Here is a 13561-nt window from a genome sequence, read left to right as displayed (position 1 = left end):
CCACTTGCTCGATTCGGTTTTTTCTCTTTTGCCTCTGCAAACTCAAGCTCGACTTGTGTGCAATTTGGATTCAGAGCCACAAATTCACTTTGGCAGACAGTCTGGGTCCCGTTCCCTGCCCTCGTCGCTTTATTCTTTGCAAGAGGAACCACAACCCATACCCATTCTCGGTTCTCGGATTTTGTGGCTTTAAAATTATAGTCGGTTAGATGCGCAAGGATGCGCTGAATGGCGATGGCGCATAATATTGCAATGCCATCTTTTCAGTGCCGGCACAAAAGTCTTTAGGTTAAATGTCGTCGTCGTCGTTGTCGTTGTCATCGTCTATTGCCACAATGGAAGTATTGAGTCATAAAATTTATAAAAGCATTTGCAATAAGCAAGCAGCCAAATAAAATTCGGCTGGGCGAGTACTCACCAGTTTATCGATTTTCGGGGCTAGGTTTTGGACGCTCTCTATCTCTTTCCTTATTAATGCTTTCATCTCTTTCTGATCTGGCCGGTTAGTTGGGTCTTGGCCTGCAATGATGAAAATTTGGTTAAACTTGGTTGTTTTCAGTTGAGCTGATGTACTGATATGCAATTTGTCCAAGTTACGTTAGAAACTATTCCCTGCATTTTGTGATAACCTTGTATACATTTAAAGCGAACTTTTGTAGTTAATAATCACTCCCATTATGCCTGTAAAATAACCTTAAATATTGAATTATCTTTGGGTCCCTATTAATTTGTAAAGTTACATTTTTAACAAAGCTTTAGTGGTTTATTTTACTTCTCACCCAACTCAGGACCGTAATTAAATTGTCCAAAAAATTAGCATATAAGCTGGCAGCCCATTTATTCAAATTACACTCATTAAGGCGGCTTAGTCATATAAAAAAGGTATGTTTTAAGTGTGCTTAAGTTGACCAAGAAATTTGCAATTCAAAATTTTAAGGCAGAATAAGGGAGAAAACTATAAAAGGAGCGAGCCCGGGGGAAACTTTGCACTTTTGTTTGCCGTCACGTGCACTCAATAAACTTTGAACAAATTTGCATTTGCAGCGGCAACAACAAAGAGCTTCTCTGGACGGTGACATGCCCACAACGCCCCTAACACCTACACACCTACACACCTCTGCATATCCTCGCATGTCCTGGCGTATCCATACCTGGCACATCTCACACAGCCCTGCACTCCACACACGATTTTACAATGGAGATCAACAAAAAGCGTCGCATTGAATTTCAAAAGAAGGAAAGCGGAAACAAACTTGAGCACACAACGTCCATTTCCTGTTTCTGTTTGTCCTTGCTGCCGTGTCCTTGTTGTTGTCCTTGCCCATTCGCACATCGATTCGGCTTGATTCAGCTCGATTTGCACCGGCTTTTGGCACAGATTGTGTTGAGTTTTGTTTGGCATCGTTGGACTCCTGTTACCACAGGTCCCTGCAACCGAAATGCTACTTTTTTTGCCACCTTTCACCGTCGAGGGTGATGAGAGCCCACAACAAAAAAGAACCCCTAGGTTCTTCGGAAGCGTACCTCGCATTTTCTTTGCAATTTTTGCAATCAACTCGAACAGGTAATGAAATGCAAATCGATCCATATACGCATTAAGTCGGATGCATTGGCACTTTCCCAAGAAATGAAAGAACAGAAATTTCTAAGAAAAATAGAAACTATTTGCGCTCGGAAATAACAATTCTACACTGTAGTCAACGAACTTATATTCAGTTTAGAAAACGCAATAATCCCAAATGGATTAATTAAAGTAAATTAAATATAAATTTGGAAATAACATTTCCAACATTTCCGTATAAGTGATTTACAATTTTTTAATTCAAAAAGGGACTGTTTAAAATGTGGCTTAATCGAGAGAATGGACTTTTTTGAGTTTCTCTCTGTGTATGATCTGTATATATAGTTGAGTGGCATACAAATTGCCGCCCATCTTATTAACATGAGGGCGATGGGGTAAGCAACGAAATGTGCAGGTAACTCAACGAACCACAGCGAACCACAGAGGTCTGTGTCCGCTCCCGAAGGCATCAACGGCCACCAGGAGCTGGTAGAGATGGTGGTGGGAGTGGGAGTGGTGGGAGAGCATCATCAACAATGGGGCGGAATCCGATGGGGGAAATGTGGGCGGCTGTGGTGCGCAGTTTTGCAGCTGCAAACGAAAGCGGGAAAATTACTTTTCTTCTCTTCAGCAATTTTGTTGCTTCTTGCAATTTATGCAGAAGTCAAATGTTGATTTGTGGCCCAGGACGGGGGAGCTGCGGAGCTGCGGAGCCAGGACTTGGAGTCCAGGCTGCGGAACACCTGGACAGGCAGAGACCACATAATGCAGAGCCACTACCATATTGATTTAGTGAGGTCCTTGCAATCTCCACAGCCACTTCCCATTTGCTTGCCTCAGTTGAACTTTGCTACCCCTTTGCTTTTGCTTTTGCCATTTCGTATTTTCCATTTCCATGCTGTTCAAACTGCACGAGTGTGGGTTATTTTAAAAAATTTTCCTCCAACGGCTTAAGAGCTGAAAAGCACTTGGCTATTTGCATAACAATTGGCTGGCAGCCGGGCAAACGAGCAAACAACTTTAGTTTGATTTGCGGAGTGCCATTGATCTGAATCATCATTATTATGCTCATCTCGAGCTCTAAGTGCTTCTAACATGTCTGTCCAAAGGAGGCGCGGCTCAATTAGTTCTTCTCCGACGCACGGAATTATGGCCTTAAAGTAATGGCAAGTCGATCCCCTTCGAGTCTGCCACTCCGGCTGGCCCCTCACTTTGAGCTCTATAAATTGTCAGAAAGCCGAGTCCCCATTTCCCAGCGCCCTTTACCCCGGCTGTGCGCTAACCCGTCTCAAGTTGATTGAAAAGTTACTTTTCCTACCTTCTGAAGGGGTTTACATTTAATGGCAAGCAGCCTTCCACTTTTCATTTGCCATTTTTTCTTGCTCTCCAAAAGGGTTTTCGTGCTAGGTCAATATGTAATGGAATTTTGCGACGCTAACTACACCATGATGTCGTTTGCATCCCATAAATTATGCAATGTTTTCTTGCACACTGAACTCTCTACTGCAGTTTCAGGTTGCTTTAATTTATGACACACCTGGCCTATAAATTAACTCAATTAATTTCCTGCGGCTGGCACATTTTTATTTCACATTGTGCTCGCGCTTATTTTTTCTACTCGACCTTAAACAATATATGTCCGGTAAAATGTTAAATGCACGACCAATACATTTCTGAATGCTGCTTAAAGTGGTGCCATATAATTTGGTCGATACCCAAAACAAAGTTCATTACTCGTATGTCGGGCTGTCAATTAAAGGCATTTGATGGGGGTTGAATAAACGAATTCCTATTTCCGGAATCTGAGAGAGATTTCAACTAATTGAAACAGTTTTGAGCCGCCCCCGGCAGATGTCATTCGAACGAAGATAAAAGGGGAACAGATATACATATACACTCTAGAAAGCAATGGCCAAAAGCGCTTCAAGACCATATTTTCCCAGACGGGGAGGAGGCACTTGGGTCGAGAGGCTATCGGATAGTCGAAGTTCAGAGTTTGCTGAGGTCGGCTCCAGCCAAGGGGCCAAAGAAGAGCTCCGTGCTGCCAAAATCTCTGTGTGCATTGGCAATCAGTGTTAAATAAACGAGCAGGCCAAGTGCCATAGACAGGACGCAGGACACAGAACACAGGACACGGGACACCAACGGGTAGCTGACGACATGCAAAATGCATCGGGATTTCAAGAGTCTGGCAGAGATGATAAAACTTGCAGCAGGCCATGGAGCAGCTGATTGATTCCTGTCAGAATAGTTCCCTAAAATAACCAAATCCTCTAATGCGATTTGGGCAGGCTGATTAATATGCACGCACTCATATAGTATAATCGCATTAATTGGCTTTACTACTCTAATTAATTTGAAAACAAGTTTATACTGACAGCGTCTTATCAACGCTGCACACTCTGTTCTGGTCATTTCTTCATTAGGAAACGCAACTTTGAGTCCTAAGCCATTATGTCGACAAATTCATTATGCAATTTAGTTAGTGTTCGCCCTCACACATTTATCTGAAATTAAATTTACGTAGGTGCACATAGAAAACTTATTTCAAACTTAAAAAAAAGCCACTACTCAGGAATTTAACTTATAATTTCCATATCTTTTTATTCGAAATATAGTTTCGAGAACGTAGGAATATATCAAATATATACTTAAACTTCAATTTAATTCAGTATATTGAATTGTATTTTTTCAGTGTGTAAGCCTGGGTCTAGAGGTGTTTGTTTTGCAGCAGCAACAGTCATGGGTCCATAAATTTCATAGGATTAAATAAGCGTGAATAATTAATGCGGAGTATTGGCTTTCAGCCCTATGCAAATGTTGAACTAACTAGCTTTTCGAAGAGAGTCCAGCCTGAGCATTTACGTTAAAGTAATTGCATCCAAAAAACTTTTAAAAGTTTGCGGCCAGTTTAGCGACTCTAATCAAACTTGCCGCATTAGATAGATGGAAACAAATGCAGCTGGAAACTCGGCTGTGATAGCATAAACTTATGAACTGCAATCCAACCACTCAAGTAGATGATATGGCACTCAAGGCAAAGAAAAAGCGAGCAGAACTCAATCAATGATGGGTGGGAATAAGGGAAATTTCTCATGCCCTGTCGACACCTAGAACATAGACAATTATGTGTCGAAACTCTTATATATACATATACATATGCACGAAGAAAAGTGCCAGCGACATTGACAGGATGATGCCATGCGTCTAAGGCCAATAGCGGAAAAGCAGAGGGAGATGAGATGGGGCATGAGTTGATTTATTACAGGAAGCACGGTGGAAGTCGGAGGAGAGACAGATAAGCCAGATCCTGGCAAATGCAATTGACAGGCATTAGGGGCAGATAAAAGCGCTAGACGGGACGAAAGAGAGTTCATCAAGTTGAGTGGCTGCATTGCAGTTTTAATGATATTTTTGCCACAGCGGCAGCGCCATAAATCAGCCAAAAAGGTGAACTCCAAATTTACATAATAAGCGTGGGCCAAGAATATTGCATGTCGTGGAAAATTCATATTTATATCTATGTATATATACATATATAAAAGTAAGGTGGAAACTGCAATAATATTGTGCGCTCAGGTCGCTAAAGTTTTCTTCGATAGGATGAAAATGCACTGGCTTTCCATTTAGCATTTTATTTTAGCTGCTGCATATTTTCAGCTCTTGCGATTTTTTCTTGTTGAAACTGACATTTTGAAGAGGACAAAGAATGGCACTAAGCTGCTTTGGATAATATCATCGTGGCGAAAAAATGTAGTCACAAAATGATTGTCGTCTTGAAATAACAGGGAAAAGTTCACGGTTAAAAACAAATATGTAAAAAATAATGCTAAAATAAAGTAATAAAAAGTATCTAATAAACTTAAATGTGAAGGCCCTACTTGACTGACACGTTTTATTATTAAAACCCACTTCAAGTATAAACATTTAATAATTGAAAGGTTCTTGATTGAATTGCATAGCTAATAACAACAGGCGGCGAAAAGTGAGCAACTTTCGACGCCATTTCAACAGCCTTCCTTCACTCTATCTAATTACAAAAGTTGAACGCGATTCCGGCTGACAAATGGCCGAGTTGGCTTTTCAATATGTTTCGAGCGCATAAACCAGAAGGGCGGCACATCCATTGTCCTGCCGGTGACAGCGTGTGGTCCACACACATATACCACATAGGGAACAGGGATGATGGTCGGAGGAGGGAAGACACTCGTTGGAGCCCGTTTCTATGGCACGTGGAGTCTGCTGCTCGTGCGGCAGCCGCACTCGATAGCTGGCCTAAAGTTTTAAATTAATGGCGCAAAGTTTGTAATTAAATTACGAAATAGTGGCTCGCACACGCACACGCACACTGTCCTACACCGTGCGATACTATAAATATTAAGTATGCCTGCGCATAAAAATAAGCTGCATTGAATTGGTTTTCGCCTTGCTTTTTACTCTTCCGCTGTCTATGTTTTTTCATACATGCCATGTGCACCCATGCAATGCCGTGTGCATGTGCATGTGCATGTGTGTGTTGGAAGGATATTATGCCATGGCAGTCGCAGCTGCAGGAACAATATATTAAGCCGTTAAGTGAGCCAACGACGAGCGCTCTGTTCTGGCACAGATTGCAGCACAAATTGTCCGGGCACTACACTGCGTATACGTAACACAGCTCTGCAGCTTGTCGCCGCAACACAGATACTGATGCACTGAAACCAATACTGTGTGTTGGGTGATACCATACTACTTTTAAATTTAAGGTAAAACAAATATATTTTTAAACATTAGGACGAATCGTTGTAGTATCCTGTCGCGGCAAATGCTTTGATTTATCGTTTATTGAAAGTCTTAAAAATGAAGTTTTATTCTTAAATATATTATTAATACTCTTACTTCTTTAGATTACTTATTAGATTACATCTTGATACTTCATCTTCAATATTTCGTCGTAAATTGTACGTTTTCTTGAGTGCTGAGAAACGATGACGACGGTGGCACAATTACAATGCATTAAAGTTATGATGAAGCCATGGTGATGATGATCATTGTGTCCTGGTAAACGGGAATCGGAATGGGAATGGGAATGGGACTGAGGATGGCCATGGATCTGCAACAATTATGAATCTCTCGCGCTGTGTCGCGTGTGTTGAATGCCTGACTGACAGCTGAAGGATGGCAAGGACACGGGACACGGGACATGCAGGCAGTCGTGCAGGAAAATCCCGCTGACAGTTGAAGCGAGTGCGATGGAGACATCACATTGTCCCCACTGGTTTTTCACATATTCACATATACAAAATAAGAATCATTCTTGCTGAATGCAGTTTCGCGTGCAAAAGTATTCCAAATGTTGTTGCAGAAAATATTTATGCCCTGAAGCCGAAAAAAGACTTCTGGCCGTTTTAGTATGGCATTAATAATGAATTTAAGAAATCATCTTATACTTAAATTGATTTTGCATGGTCTTTACGCCTTCTAAGATAAAAAAATAGTAACCACTTGGTTGCAGAAAATAATAAATGGCACAAGCACGTTTGATTAATGGCAACTACTTTCGCCATGATATTAAATTCTAGCTCACCAAAAAGAAGATGGCAAAATAAGAGGAGATCCCACAAACTGTGGCGCATCATTCGAAAAGCCATTTGTAAATAACATAACCGTGGGCATTAAAAGCTAATCCCGTTTGAGCCAAAGGCAGTAACGGCAGCTGAACACGTTTACACTGGAATAAATATGGATGCGGTGGCGAAGGCGAAGGTCGATGAAATACGGATGAAATCCGTGGCACAAATCCTCGTCACTGGTTGCTGCTTATCCCGTTCCTTGACATTTTCCAGCGCTGCATATTTATGTGATTTATGCCAAATTTCTGGACCTTCGACCCCCGACTTGGCTCCGGTTTTGTGGGCTTTCGTGTTCTGGCCAAGGGCGACATTTGGTAAAGGTTCTTTGCAAAAAACGAAAACAAAAGCAGTGCCGGAAAAGAGAAATGCGGAAAATTAGGTCTGAATTTCTACACCCCTCGGAACCTTCTGCCATTGCTCCCCCATGTGGTAAATACCTGGAACTGGTTGCTTATGTACCTGGATACATATTTATATAGGCTTTGTGGGGCGTCTACTCGATTATTGGCCCCGATGCCTTGTTATACATTCAAAGCGCCAGACACACTTTTTGTTACTTTCCTTATTTTCCTTTTTGGGTGTGTTCAATACAACGTCCTGTTTTGAAGGGGACCTACATTATGTGGGCTCTGCTGTGTTGCCTTTTAAATGTTTATGCCAATATTTACATTCCTGAGGCTCGGCCCAATGATAAAATATTTGATTTTAACACGAATACAAATGGCATGGAACACGTCTCAGCTGGAAAAACAGGCAATCGTGATAAGCACAAACTTGATCGATGGCGCTAATGGTGGCTTATTTATTTTTCTCCTGGGCTCTGAGTCAAAGAAAAGGACAAGAACGGCGAGGGTAAGCTAAACATTTTAATTGAAATTGTTTGGAGAGGCTTGCTTTAAGTTTAGATGCTTCATGAGTGTTCAGTAGCCTTCTCTGAACGTAGAACAGATTTCAAAGTTGTATATGTTTCCAGGCAATTGACTGACTTATTAAATTTTTGGATAAGTCCAATTAGCAAGCTTAACCTGCACATACACTGTTTATGAGAGCTCTGGCTGATTTGAATGGTGCTCCTATCTCACACCCATACTTTGCAACCCATTCGTATCAATTAGGCCACTAATTAGCCTTAATTAACTTGCCAGCTGTCAATTAGGCCAGGCCCTAAACAATTGCCACATCCCAATGCAATGCAAATCTCGAAAGATGCCTCAAGAGGCCCGCCACTCGGAAAACGGACTTTTTGCATTGCGGAAAATCGGCTTAGATGCGCTCAGCAACCTTAAGATGTTTTCCCATCCGCGGCGCTGTTTTTCCATTAATTAATTTACTGGCTTTGCGAAATCTCCTCCGGCTGCATAAATATTTGACTTGCCGTCAGCAGCAGCATGAGATTTATTTCCCTCGAATTGAAATGAATGGCTGTCAGTCAGAGAGTCTGTCAGTCAGTCAGTCAGCTGGTCGGTTTGCCTGTCTGCATACTAAGTACAATTAGAGCTGGTATCAGCAGCCATTCTTGCCGTTCGGCACTGGCATTGCATAAAAAATAAGCTGTCTTTGCATTAAGGAATAAGAACAACAAAGTCGCGGTCCGCCGGGAAAATCCGCCACTAAGCTTTTCCGCTTTCCCCACCGTCTTAGACCAAGTTTTGAGTAATGAAACCGCTTCGCGAAAGTTTCCGTGCTGTAAATCTGTTGGATTAATTATTACAACTCGGATTTGTTTACAACGAATCTGCAGCGCTCTGACTTTTTGCTTTTTGCTGATTATGCTTTGATGCCCTTTTCCAGCTTTCCCCTTCTTTTATTTTCTCCGCCGTTTGCCTTCTACCCGGCTGATTTTCCAAGGATGTTGTTATCTAAACGACATGTGTATACGCATTTTCCAGCCTCATTTAACTGGACTTTGGGACTCAACGAGGATAGAAATCGACTACCGAAGATGGCGTCCCGAAAACAATTGGTTCGCAGAAGGGTCGTCAGCTAAAGGGCCAAATTAAATGCAGTGTCAGTGTGACGGGCCAAAAGCTTCACAAATTGCGAGCTTGGGAAGTTTTTTAATTAAAATCTAATGTGGCAAAAGTGTGGCGATGGGAGATACGAGGGCACCCTCAAATGCTCACCCGCACACCAACTAAATTACGCCTAATTGCGAGTCTTTAATTATGCACTAGTTTAATTTTATGGTCTTGTGGCTGGGGCCCCCGGAAATATATGAAGACATTCGGGTTGAAGGCGAGTGCTTCTGGTGGCTGTGGGCTGGTTGTCCATGTGCTCCACACGATGTGGAGTCTGCCGAAGAGTCCTTCTCCCCTAATCTGCGTGTGTTTGCTGATAATTCCAGCTTTAGTTTACGCAAGCGTAGCCAAAGTAGCAAATAATTGCTTGCTTGTTTAGTTGGCTGCGTTGATGGACTTGTGGGCACACAGAAAGAAATACATGTCAGCGCATGGACATTTTAATTAAATATGAGGATTTCTATAGTCTCTGAGCAATATATTACACATTGCTGGGCATTAAGGCACACAGGGATCCGGTTGCTCTGGCTGTGAGCGAAAGTTCAGGCAACTTATACATCTGATACTAAGCAAATTGTTTTCGGGGCATAAAAGAAATTTGCTTTGTGCTTAAGGGGAGCTGGAGAAACAGAAGCCTGCCTATAAGTACTAGGAAATTCCAACGCCTCAGCATAAAAGGAAAATTGCTAAGTTTATTTTCTCTCTTTTCTTTCGGTTTTGTTGTCGGTATGCCCAAAGGGGTGTGGCAATTTGCGGTTGCAAACTTATAATGTGTGCAAATTGGTCTATGAAAAAATCATGTGTGAAAATTTCAAAAGGGGAAACGGGCATGCCAGGGCAGGAAAAGAAAACTTGAAAATGCTATTGCCTACTTTTACGGGCTGCTGAAAGTAGCCCAACGAGGTTCGCCTTGCCGGAGTGTCCGTATCCCCCCGGTATCGTAACGACCTTTTGCGGTTTTCCGTCTGCCGGCACTCAGACTTCAATTAGCCCCGGAAAATAGATAGGCCAAACAAAGGGACGGCAGTGAAGGAAGCAGAAAGAAAGCAGAGCTGGCCAAAGAAAACCTTTTCCCATCGACACCTTCTGCAAATTGAACGCTCATTATTCAGACAAAAAGGAGGCTACGTCGTTTGAAGGACGGGCCTGGAAACAATTTAAAATTAATTGGTTTCAATGTCTTTTCTGGATGTGGTTGTTGATCATAGTAGATGAAAAGCTGGCCTATAAATTGGCCAGCTCTTCTTTTTCTTAGCCTTTCCTTCTGTGTGGTTTTCCAGAAAATGAAATCATTTGAAAGTGTTTGCATCCCCATCGCCTCAATTGCGAACTCTCGAGCCCATGCAAACAATAAAGCAGAAAAGGGTTTCTTCTGCAATAAACTCCCTTTTTTCACCAGTTTGCCTAACCATCAAAGGGTTGAGATCACTGTAAAAATACGAGGTGGGAGTGGAAAGGCGGCCTAATTAAATGAAAATTCATGGCGTATGCTCTGATGAAACTTTTCCATGTTGTTTTCCATCTGCTTTGTTGTTCTTGTTTCTCCTTCAGCTTTGAAAAGTATCCCAAAATTACGGCGAACAATACTTTGAATATTTTTGCAACAAGGTGACACGGTAGGTGTGTTTGTGTGGGGTGTATAACACACAACACACAACCTTGTTTTGTTAATAAGATACAATGTTTTTCAGGCATGTCTGATACTCTTACGAAAAATACTCATTGGTTTGCGGTTTGGTTTACATAACATTAAGGAGTTCAATTTTATCCTATTCAGCGTTCAAATTTCAATTTTTAAATAACTAACATTTAGCTACTATTCGTGTGAAATAGTCTTTCTAGAAGCACCTATGAAAAGTAGACCGCTATATTTTGAATTGGAATATATAAAACTTCTACCCGATACTTACAGGCGGTTTCATTTCTTCTTTTCAAATTTCTTTACAAATCAAATTAATTTGAAAGGCTTCTGAAATGCATGCCTAGAGCATACCGAGTTCGTAGTCTTGTACGATTTTTTGCCTGTTGTTTTTATGCTTCTTAAAAGGCGCTTTGTTGCCTGGCAGCCAACGCAGACTGAGCTGCGTGTGTGGTTTGGCAATTATTTGAGTAGTACTACAAGGTACACACACCCACAGTCGCGCCGAGCAGAAAAATACACAAGCGCGCAGATGTACATAATTACTTTGTATACATTTGCATGGCAACTGGCGAGGAAGTGAGGCAGCGGGAAAATGGGGAAGTGGGAAAGTGGGAAAGGAGGGGTGTATTCGCAGGGAACCATCAGTGCAAAACATTGTAATGCGAATACGTATACGCAGTGTGTGCCACTGCGAGTGAGGCTCAGTTTAGAGCTACCCATTCCCTGCTCACTCGGCGCTTTCCGTGTAATATGCTGCCATGTTATGTCGTAAATGTCGCTTTTTATTATTTTACATACATTCTTGTGTTCGCCAGGATTTCTCGCCCAGCTTCCTGCCTTCCTTTGTTTTATTTACATTTCAACACGCGTTTGCAGGATGTCGTTCCTCTCTGTCACAGACAGACTTGGCGGATGTCAGCCGGGGCCAGAAGCGGAGCACATCTAATTTTCTGTGTAATGACAGCCAGTCTGGAGCAGACAAGAGCGGAATGTCTAGCAGCCGGGCCAGAAATATTTAATGCCGTTGATTTTTCTAATTAAATGTCTGCCAACGAGTTGGCAACTGATTAAAGGCGGTTATATATTCGCCACGGTTCTCTGTGCACATTTGTCCCACCTGGCGTATGCGTAATGCATTGTAATTTTTCCTGAAACTCTCAGACAGCTTCTTGGCTTTTATTGCCCACTCTAAGCTGATTTATGTGCGCTCTAATGAAATTTGTTTCGTGTGCAACGGGGCCAGAAAGAAAAGAATGGAAAAGCTCACGCTTCAGTTCATTTTTTGAGAATTTTCAAAGCCAAAGCAATCAGGGTGCGGAGCTTTAAAATGTTTTTCGAATGTACTCAAATGTTATTAAAAGAAATAAATGCTGGGCATGGGCATTGTCGTTTCGTTACCACACATTATTAGAGTATCTTAAAGTTAAAGTAGACATTGTGGTATTTGAGTTAGAATTGAAATATGTATTGAAATTGGATGGTCTTAGTTAAAAAAGGGATGATAGCATTTCTTGTATAGGTCTTGCCTCATAAATAATTTACATTAATCAGAAGATTATCTATGTGAAAATATAGCACTTGAACTTCCTTATTGGGCATTTCCCACGCATGACCAATTTCAATTTACTAAATTGAAAACTAACTGGTATATATTCACACCTGTAAGTTCTAACCGCAGAAGCTAAATACAATTTGCATGTCATTAAACAAAGCTCAGGCATAAAATCAAAAACAAAAAAGCAGCCGAAACTTCATTGAAAAAGCTACCGAAGTGCAAACATAATTAATTAAAATCCAATTGCCAACTAGCCCATAACCGCAGCAATAAAATCCATCAGGATCAACAAATTCACAGCTAATAAAATGCTATTTTCCGATTTACGATGTCCATTTGTCGATTAGTTAAAAATAACGTGAGCGAAACTTACCGCAATATTGTGTTTAGTTTTGGGCCCGGTTCGGAGGTTATGATGGTTGGTTTTACGGAAGTTATGGGTCTGTCTGTGGCGTTTTAATTAAATTGATAGTAAGTGTGTGTGGGGAACGTGCCGCAAATTAAACACGCGACTCACTGAGACGAGACTTTTTAATTGACACACATCCACGGCACTCGAGTGGGAGAGGAAGGTGATGGGTTAAGGATCGGTTCAGTCACCTTACAGTCTGCTAGCTTTACTCGGCAGAACACTACGCGACATGACGTTAGGCCGTAGGACGGGGACTGAACGCGACGCGTCTATTTCTGTTGCCGTGGTGTGAGTGTTGCAGGTTGCAGATGCAGATGCAGCAGCCGCAGCAGCAGCAGCGGCCGCAGTAGTAGTTGGAGCAGGAGCAGTCCAAACGGAGCTCAGTAGACCAGGCCACCTACAACACGCAACGACGACTGAACGAGCGATGGCCCAAGGACCAACAGCACAGCCCAAAAGCACAGAAGTCCTTCGCAGCAGCAGCACCGCAGCAGCAGCCGAGCCGCAGCAGCGGCGGCAGCAGCAACAGCAACAACAGCAGCAGCAGCAGCAGTAGGCGAAATCTCGGCTAAAGGGGCGCGAGAGAGAGAGTGAGCGGCACGGACAGCGGCAGAGAGATAGGACTCCGACACGAGGCGGGCATTTTCCGCTTTTCCGATTTCCACGAAGCGTGCAATTTGCGTCGCGCATCGGCATTTTCCGACGTTGCACGCTGCAAAATGCCTCGTGCGTTGCAACATTTCGCTGTGGAATGTTGGCGC

The 13561-nt window shown here is 42.3% G+C and overlaps 1 long non-coding RNA gene across 2 annotated transcripts in view; it reads right to left on the bottom strand.

Moving 5' to 3' along the window:
* LOC120321022 overlaps positions 1 to 13226 on the bottom strand; it is a 31598-nt gene extending 18372 nt beyond the window's left edge. For both annotated transcript variants that reach the window (XR_006245135.1, XR_005560578.1), the window contains exons 1-2: positions 12762 to 13226; positions 419 to 519 (exon numbers count right to left, since the gene is read on the bottom strand). This is a non-coding gene — a long non-coding RNA (uncharacterized LOC120321022). The remainder of the gene's footprint in view (positions 1 to 418; positions 520 to 12761) is intronic.
* Positions 13227 to 13561: the final 335 nt, after the last annotated feature.

Source organism: Drosophila yakuba, chromosome 2R (genome assembly GCF_016746365.2).
Source record: "Drosophila yakuba strain Tai18E2 chromosome 2R, Prin_Dyak_Tai18E2_2.1, whole genome shotgun sequence".
NCBI lineage: Eukaryota > Metazoa > Arthropoda > Insecta > Diptera > Drosophilidae > Drosophila > Drosophila yakuba.
Note: the sequence above shows the minus strand (reverse complement) of the source record. Positions and strands in the feature narration are given on the sequence as shown.